The sequence below is a fragment of the Hylobates moloch genome, unplaced genomic scaffold (genome assembly GCF_009828535.3).
Source record: "Hylobates moloch isolate HMO894 unplaced genomic scaffold, HMol_V3 SCAFFOLD_341, whole genome shotgun sequence".
In the NCBI taxonomy this organism is placed as follows: Eukaryota; Metazoa; Chordata; class Mammalia; order Primates; family Hylobatidae; genus Hylobates; species Hylobates moloch.
In genome coordinates this window covers 16,986-25,468 of record NW_026652616.1, presented here as the reverse complement: position 1 = coordinate 25,468, position 8,483 = coordinate 16,986, and the positions used below count along the sequence as shown (strand labels likewise).

General features: G+C 47.0%; 1 long non-coding RNA gene across 1 annotated transcript; it reads right to left on the bottom strand.

Moving 5' to 3' along the window:
• Positions 1-5,673: 5,673 nt before the first annotated feature.
• Positions 5,674-7,722, bottom strand: LOC131382630 (uncharacterized). Its single transcript, XR_009212199.1, has 2 exons — positions 7,362-7,722; positions 5,674-5,907 (listed from the first exon to the last, which is right to left on the bottom strand). It is a non-coding gene; the product is annotated as an uncharacterized LOC131382630 (long non-coding RNA).
• Between the last annotated feature and the right edge of the window lie 761 nt (positions 7,723-8,483).

Sequence of the window (8,483 nt, the reverse complement as noted above, 5' to 3'; positions counted from 1 at the left end):
TTTTGATAATTCTCTAAAAGCGGCCTGATCTTTTGAGGGCAATGAACCAGTTCTGATTTTTTTGAGAGCTTCTTCTTGGACAGGGAAATGTATTAGTAATGGTACTATTCATTATTCATTAGTTTTCTGCATGCACACAGAGCTGTACTGAACAGAATTAAAGTAAAAAAAAAAAATAAAAGCATCTATTTCAGCTTCTAAAATGACAGTTGTCTCTTCACTGTGTAGCCTGTATGTTGAGTCAGTGAACACCGCAAACGAGATGTAAAGAGCCAGTTTAAACTGCTGTGGATGCAGACAATCACGATGGGATTTTTTTTTTCTTTTGGAACAAACATAGGTAGCTCGCCTGGGAATGAAAACACCCCTATGGACCCCTATCACTGAATACCCCTATCACTGAAAGTAGATATAAGACCAAGTTGTGTAAAAGCCGCTTTAGGATTTGTGAGGATTAATTTTATGTGTCAACTTGGCTAGGCTATTGTGCCAAACTTTTTGGTCAATACCAGCCTAGATGTCACCGTGAAGGTGTTTTTTAGGTGCAATTAGCATTGAATTCAGTGGACTTGCAGTAAAGCACATTGTTCTCGGTTATGTGGGTGGGCCTCGTCCCATCAGTTGAAGACCCTACCAGGAAAGACTAAAGGCCCTCAGAGATGTGATCCCTAGGGCTCTCAGAGATGGGATCCCCAAGGGCCCTCAGAGACGGGATCCCCAAAATCCCAACTTAGAAACCCTGCCTGTCTGGCTCGCTGCCCTGTGGAATCTCGACTCAAGACGGCTGCACTGACGCTGGCCTGTCCTACAGACTGCAGACCCACTAGGCCCCACAAATGGGTGCATCAATGCCTTGCATCAGTTGCCCTCTTCCCTGTCCCATATACGCACGTGTCCCATATACGCACGTGTCCAATATACACACATGTCCTACATATGCACGTGTCCAATATAAGCACATGTCCAATATACGCATGTGTCCCATATATGCACGTGTCCCATATATGCACGTGTCCCATATACACACGTGTCCCATATACTCACGTGCCCCATATATGCACGTGTCCAATATATGAACGTGTCCCACATACACAAGTGTCCAATATACGCACGTGTCCTACATATGCACGTGTCCAATATAAGCATGTGTCCAATATAAGCACGTGTCCAATATAAGCACATGTCCAATATATGCACGTGTCCCATATACGCATGTGTGCCATATACGCACTTGTCCAATATATGCACGTGCCCCATATACACACGTGCCCCATACATGCACGTATCCCATATATGCACGTGTCCCTTATTCACACGTGTCCCTTATACACACGTGTCCCATATACACGTGTCCTATGGGTTCGGTTTCTCAGGAGAAGCCTGACTGATACGAAGGTCATATGCTTAGAGCCTCTTAATTGACAGTATTTATGTTAAAACAATTCTTTTTCTTTCTGAGTAGCTTGAGTTAAGAGGGAAAAAACATAAAATTATAATATAAAATTATAAAAATATAAAATATATCTTGACAGTTACAACAAAACACTTCATATTGCCCAGTGTTTGTAAGATGGGTGTCTGTGTACCATTTTAAGAAAAACAATTTGTAAAATAAAATATTTAGGGAAACCAGAAGTAACTAAATATTTTAAACAACAACAAAAGAAATTCGCTTAAACCCGTGTGTAGATTCAGACATGTAAGTGGTCAAATAGGAACAGTTAACTTGTATAAAGAAATCTCCTCAGAAAAACAAAACTGTACAGTTCAGTAAAGAAACAAAACACTGTATCCGTTTGCTAAAAGTGATGGCAAAACTTACAACTTCACTGAAAAACATTTGTTTTGTGAACAAGTGGCATTTGTTGATCAGCCTCAGTGCACATCTTAACTATGTTGTTAAAGAATGACCAGAAAAGGGCTGGGCGTGGTGGCTCACGCCTGTAATCCCAGCACTTTGGGAAGCCAAGGTGGGCAGATCACTCGAGGCCAGGAGTTCAAGACCAGCCCTGGCCAACATCATGAAACCCCGTCTCTACTAAAAATACAAAAATTAGCCGAGCATGGTGGTGCACGCCTGTAATCCCAGCTACACGGGAGGCTGAGGTAGGAGAATCGCTTAAACCCAGGAGGCAGAGGTTGCAGTGAGCTGAGATGGCGCCACGGCACTCCAGCCTGGGTGACAGAGCAAGACTCAGTCCAAAGAAAGAAAAGAAAAGAACAGAGAAAAGCAAGGAGGGAGCGAGGGAAGGGAAGGAAGGGAAGGAAGGGAGAAAAAAAGAAAAAGAAAGAAAGAAAGAGAAAGAAAGAAGAAAAGAAAGGAAGGAAGGAAGGAAAAGAGGGAGGGAGGGAGGAAGGAAGGAATGATGGAAGGAAAGAAAGAAAGAAAACCAGAAAAGAAGAAGGCGGGCTTCAGAGCCCAAGCAGGAGCAGAGAGAATGCTGGCCATCTCAGCCGCCCTGCCTCGGAGCTGGGGAGCCAAAGCAGGCCATTTCACGGCACATTCAAATCAAAATAAGCATGACTGACGCTGATAGCCTTTGAGGCTAGATATAACCTTCCCCAAGAAGCCTGTCTATGGTGGGACAAGAAAAGCCTTTGCCCCGATTGTCTGGAGCTCAGATGTCAGCCAGGGAAACGCCTGCTCCTGGGGAAGCGACAGCCTGAGGGCTCCCATTGCAGAAACGAAGTGATTCCTTGTGATGTCATAAAATGCACCTCTACTTTCCACATAATTAATTAACATCAAGTCCATTTCTGAGACTTCTCAGGTTGGACTTTAGAAGCAGAAATTTCTGTATAAGCCGATAGGGAAAGAAGTAAGATAATACTTTTTATTTATATGATGTGTAAAGTTCACAAAGCCCTGTTCCCAACTCATTCTTATTTTGATTCTCACAATAATCTCAGGTAACAGGAAAAGCAGGCCTTTGTATCATCTTTGACGAGCAGAAAAAATGAGGTTCTGAGAGCCTGAACAGACTCGGGCAAGCGGGGACAGCCCTTCTTGGCAGAGCTGGGGGTGGGTCCCAGGTCTCCTGACTCCTAATCCAGTGCTTTTTTTGGTAACATCTTAGAGTTGTCTCACACAGTGGTGAAATATGATGCAATGGGTGTTTTGATTTCTCTAACTAGGAGTGGACTTTTGAAGTCAGACTGATAGAAGAGAGGATGAGAAACTGTACTCACTTTTCATAGGTGGAGAGGGACTAACCACATACTAAATAAACTCTGCTTCTTCAGAAATATCAAACATTTCTGTGGAGTAACAGGTCCGACTCCGCTGCAGAAAACAAGGCTGTGTTTGTGTCGGGAATGCTGGCTGCACCCACATGCGAGATCCCAGTTCTTCTCTGACCACAACCTCCATGCCTTTGCCATCCCCCAGCACACCCAGGTGTCTTGAGAACCACCCTTTTGTTCCAATCACAGCTGATGAGCCACGCTGCCTATGGGCCTAGTCATTACAGTGGGTCAGTGCTGATACACGGGTTTTCTGCCACTAGGGGGTTGTGAGTAGTTTGAGCCTTGTTCTTTCAGGCCCCTGGAAATTATCATTGTCAGAAAGCAAACCTGATTAGGGCTTAGCTGATTAACAAAATTTGCTCTAAGAACATTGTAAAGAAATTCATTCACTTAACTGAAAACCCTTCAAATACAAATAACACACAGTAAAACACTATATATGCATGAAGATTGTCTGAGAAAGAGGAGGGCTAATGGAAATAAAAGACTAGTTTGTCACCCCGATGTCACACAGAGAGCTCTTGTGCTCTGGAGCGAGATGTTCTGGGTCTTGTGTTTTTGCTTTCCTTAAAGGACAGAGCGTATAATTAACTAGCAAAGAGATTTCATAAGGAAGTTTGAGAACCTTGGAAGGTGCAGCGGTTCCATGAAAACAATGTAACACCACAGACAAACATCACGTCTGCCAAAAATAGAAGGACACCCTTATAAAGCGTTTAGAAAGTACACGAAGCTATCTCCCAACAAAATAATTTGCCTGTGAAGTCAGATCTACTATGTTATATCCACTTATTTCTCTGCAAGTTCCACTTCTTATCCTCCTGGGCTCCTCTTTTGCCATTTGCACAAATACATACTTAGACGTGACATATGTGTGAAAGGATATGGTCCAATGTTGGCACCAGAGGGTCTCTCCATCCTCTCTCCGAATCTCACTTGTCAGCTGCAGAAAGTCTCTGCCTTTTCTGCCTTCTTCCCTTTGCTTGTTGTGGCAGCACCCAACTGGAGATGGGAGCTGCACACTGGATGCCAAGGCACTGTCCCAGGGCACCACAGGGCTCCAAGGAGCCGATCCTCACTGGAGGTGCCTTTCAGGGAGCATGAGGATACCCGGACATGCGTTAGGAGGGTGACCTTGGATGACCTTGGCAAAGTGAATTTGACCTGAGTCGCCACATTGGAAGACTTCGGCAAATGGAAGAGCCTCTCAATGGCTCCCACTACTCTGCAGATAAAGCACTGTCACCCCCGATGGCAGAAATGCATCCAGGAACTCCTGGGTGCCACCTCCGATTTCTTAGGATGAGCTCTGACTACTCACAGGATGGAGTCTGTAACCATGGGTCCCCCATGTGTGTACTGGCGTCCTGGAGATGGTCATTCATCCACAACACCTCACAGGCGTCTACAACCACCCCATGAGAATCCGTAAAGAACCAGTGTCTCTAACCTATCACTGGATATTTAGGGTTTTGACGTCTTTATGTCAATGCAACTGTAATATGGATTGAGCACCTGCTGTGTACTCTAGATAACAGATCCATATCTATGCCCATATTCACCAGCTGCTAGCATCTTTGCCACCACCTTATTATGCTATTGTTATTTCCGTTGAGTAGAAGAATAGCTGTGATTCTTGATAAATTAATAATTTCCTTCTCACTACTAGTAAGACACACAGCTAGAGGCTGGATGTAAGCCCAAATTCATTAACTCATGCTGTAAATGCCTATTGGGAACCTGCTATGAGTCTAAATGTAATGTTTATTTCATCACACCAAAGCGTTTCTACTCCAACTCCCTTCTTTGAAAGATGACGAAATTGAAGGCCAGAAGAGAACTTTCCCAATTAACTAAGCTAGTAACTGGCAGAGACGACATTAGGTTCCAGGTAACTAATTCCAGTTCATTTCTAACTGTTTCTTTAATGAGCCTGTATATTCTAATGAGTGCCTTTTCAAGACATCCTTAACAATTTCTTTTATCTTAATAAATAATCTAAGAACTCCTCCAGATGCTATTAACACAAAAATTCCTGGATTACGTCCAGCCAAGCAGAATATGAACGTCAATATTCCAGTGATCAGAGTGGACAAAACTAAGTGGGCAGTTCCATTTCCAGAACTTTCTCTCAATGAAGTGTTTCTGTTCAGAGAAACAGAAATTCAGACATTACACCAGCAATATTGGGTAGGAGGGGAAGGAGGAAGACGAGGGGAAGGAGGAAGACGAGGGGAAGGGTGGAGGATGATATATAGATACATGAATAATTCCTGCCCCTCAAGAGCTGGTTGAGCTGGAAAGAACGATACCACATGAAAATGAACATACAAGAAATAATTTGAAATCAATTTTCAAGTAAACTCAGCATCTTCTCAGGGGTTCCTTGACAGCGAAAAGAAGATTATATGTTCTGAGGCACTCGGGTCCTTAGATAAAGGTCTATTTATTCTACATGTAAGAAAGGCATGTGAAATTTTGGTTTTCAAACCCAGGATGTGAACTCATATTTCCACTGACAACCTATTAGGTGACACATCTGCTAATTGAGTTCCCCGGCAGTGAGAAGACACAGAATAGAACATTGACGATGGTGTGATGTGGTCAATCATGGAAGGCTCCCTGCAGGAAGCAATTCTTCAGCTCCATCTTCAGCATCATCTTTTGGAAAAAGAAGAAGTCAGATTTTGTATCTGGGATGTCTCTGACTGAGGTCCAGCAGGCCGCATCTTCTCTGTGCTTCTGTTTGCATTCTGTCTGAGCAGGTGTGCATGAGGACGGAGGAAGGACACACAAAGGAAGCAAGAGCAGGAGGAAATGAACAGGCTCTTGAACATGGATGAAAGGGAGAGGAAGCACAGCAGGATGTGACTGAGGACGAAAGAATGCATGGAGATGAGATCTGCTCGAGGCTGGGTACAGGAGCTCCCACAGTGGTGGGGACAGTAATTCACCATCATTAGCTCCTGCTCAGCTCTAAGGTGACTTCTCATGGCTACTGTCATGCTGGTGGTGGCGGAGGGTGGTGTTTTTGCAAAACTAGATGAGACTGCCTTGTGCGTGCTAGGCATTCAAGGAAGGCTCCACTGAACCTGTGCATCCTAGTTTCTAGGGACTCAACAATTGTCCGTAGTCCTCGGTTTTCTAAAAGTCCACTCTCTCTTCAAAAGGTGAAACTGCTCATGTTTGGCAGCTCATTAACAAGAACAAATAACCAGGTAAGTAATCTAGAGAATGCAGTGAAGCATCCACATGTATTACAGACACAAGAATAAAACACTTTATCATTTTTGCAGAAGAGATACTCAATGTTAAACAAAAGAAAAACAAATTAAAAAGAGTAAAAAAAAAATGTGTCTCCATTGATCTTCTCTAATTGCTTGAAATTTGCAGAGAGGGGGCTGAAGACCGAAGCCTTCTTGTGAACGAGGATGTCTCTTACTAACAGGAGGAGCTTTGAATGGGTTGAGCAGGACAGCCTCGGAGCAGGTCGAGGGCCGCTTTTGCCACATTAGCTCGGGCTGCTGAGTCTGATCATCAGCCCTGAAGGAGAGTGGGGGCCCCTGGAGCCTGTGAGTCAGGGACTCCTGAGCACAGCCCGTGGATGGGGAAGCTCTGGATGGCCACGCACTGAGCTCGCTGCTGTTTGTCCCTCTGTGTCGTTGCTGGGTCACAGTCCCACAGAACGCCACTAAGCAGCCCTACTGCCCATGGCCACCCCCCAGAGGCCCAGGTGGGCACCTCCCAATTCATGAGCCAGTGCAAAGGCTCACACTGGCTGAGGAGGTGGACCAATGCCCTGTCAACACCCACGACCATGCTGACCACTGCACAAACGGCCCTCAACAGGAGTGGCCAGACCAGCAAGATAGGTCCCTGAGCCCTGGCAAGCCACTAGCTCCACACCCAGCCACTGATCCAGCAGGAAGCTCCTGATTCCGGAACCTGAGTCCAGTCCCACGGGTCTAGCTGGTGCCTGCTCTGCCTGTCTCAGGTGTCCCACACCGGCAAGGCTCCCTCTGGGGCTGGGGCTGGGGCTGGGGCTGGGGCTGCTCAAGGGAGCCACTGAAATTGCCCCATCCCGTTGGCCGCTGACCACCACCTGCCCGCAGCACCTGCTTTCCCGTAGGCACCCAGTCCATGTTCTCTGCTTCCCTCCTGCGTGCAGGAGCACAGGAGGCTGCATGCTCCTCAGCTGCCCTGGCCTGGTGAAGGACAGACAGACGCCGCCCGAGGAACCCACGGTTCTGCAATCACAGAACCAGTCTTAGAGAAATCAGGTAAGTCAATGAGGTGGACTCTGGCTGCCCCAGCCCTAGCTGGCTGTGTCCTGGCCTTCAGCTACTTGAGGATCTAAATGCAGCTCCCCCGTGAAGACCTGTCCTTAGGAAGAAATCTCCTTTGAAAATTCCTCAGCAACTTGCAGGGAAATGCAATAATAGATGAAGAAAGGATCCAGTGTGAGTCATTTACACCTCAAATGAAATAAGTCAAAGCATCACGTCTTCCAGTCGTGTTTCCAGTGGAAGCCACGTCCCGGAAATGCATCCGTGGTAAGCAGGTTCCAGAGGTGTCTGGCCAGCACGAGCAGGTGCTCCAGGCCGGATCCCCCGGCTCCGCATGCCCCGCCCTAGGCCACCACGCGTCACTGTCTTCTATCATGCTTGACTTCTGTGGGCAGGTCTTACCTTCTCAGCTGGATTGGAAGTCTTTGAAAACAGGCCGTCCGCCCTGTATCCCCTCCCTGCCCCACCTTGCCTGGAACAGAGGCCTCGGACGTGGCAGAGCAATAGAAACTGCCGCACCAAGAGCGATGCGCGAAGGAGGGAGAGGAAGGGAACCGTGGAGGCGGCGGCCTGCCCTGCCCTGTCGGAGAGGCAGCTATGCTAGGAGCCTTGCGTGCTCTCTGCGTATTCTCCGGGCGCTGCACAGGGAGCCTGGTGAGGAGGGAGGGCTTGGCAGGCTCCTGGGCTCGCCCTTGCCTGGCACCAAGCAGCCTGCTGTTATTTCTGTGTGTTCCAGGCATACGCTCCAGCACCACTAGGGTACATTTTAGAACATTCCGGGGGCAGTTAGCACCTGGTCACCTGGTAGAAAAATAAAAAAGGCCTGAGCATTTCCTAAGCGGGGCCCCTGGGCGCCTCCTCTCTCCACCTGGAGGGCGCATGGCGGGGAAGAACCGTCAGGAATCAGCGGCTTCACCGCCTCACCCCTGTTCTAGAAGCAGGATGGAGACT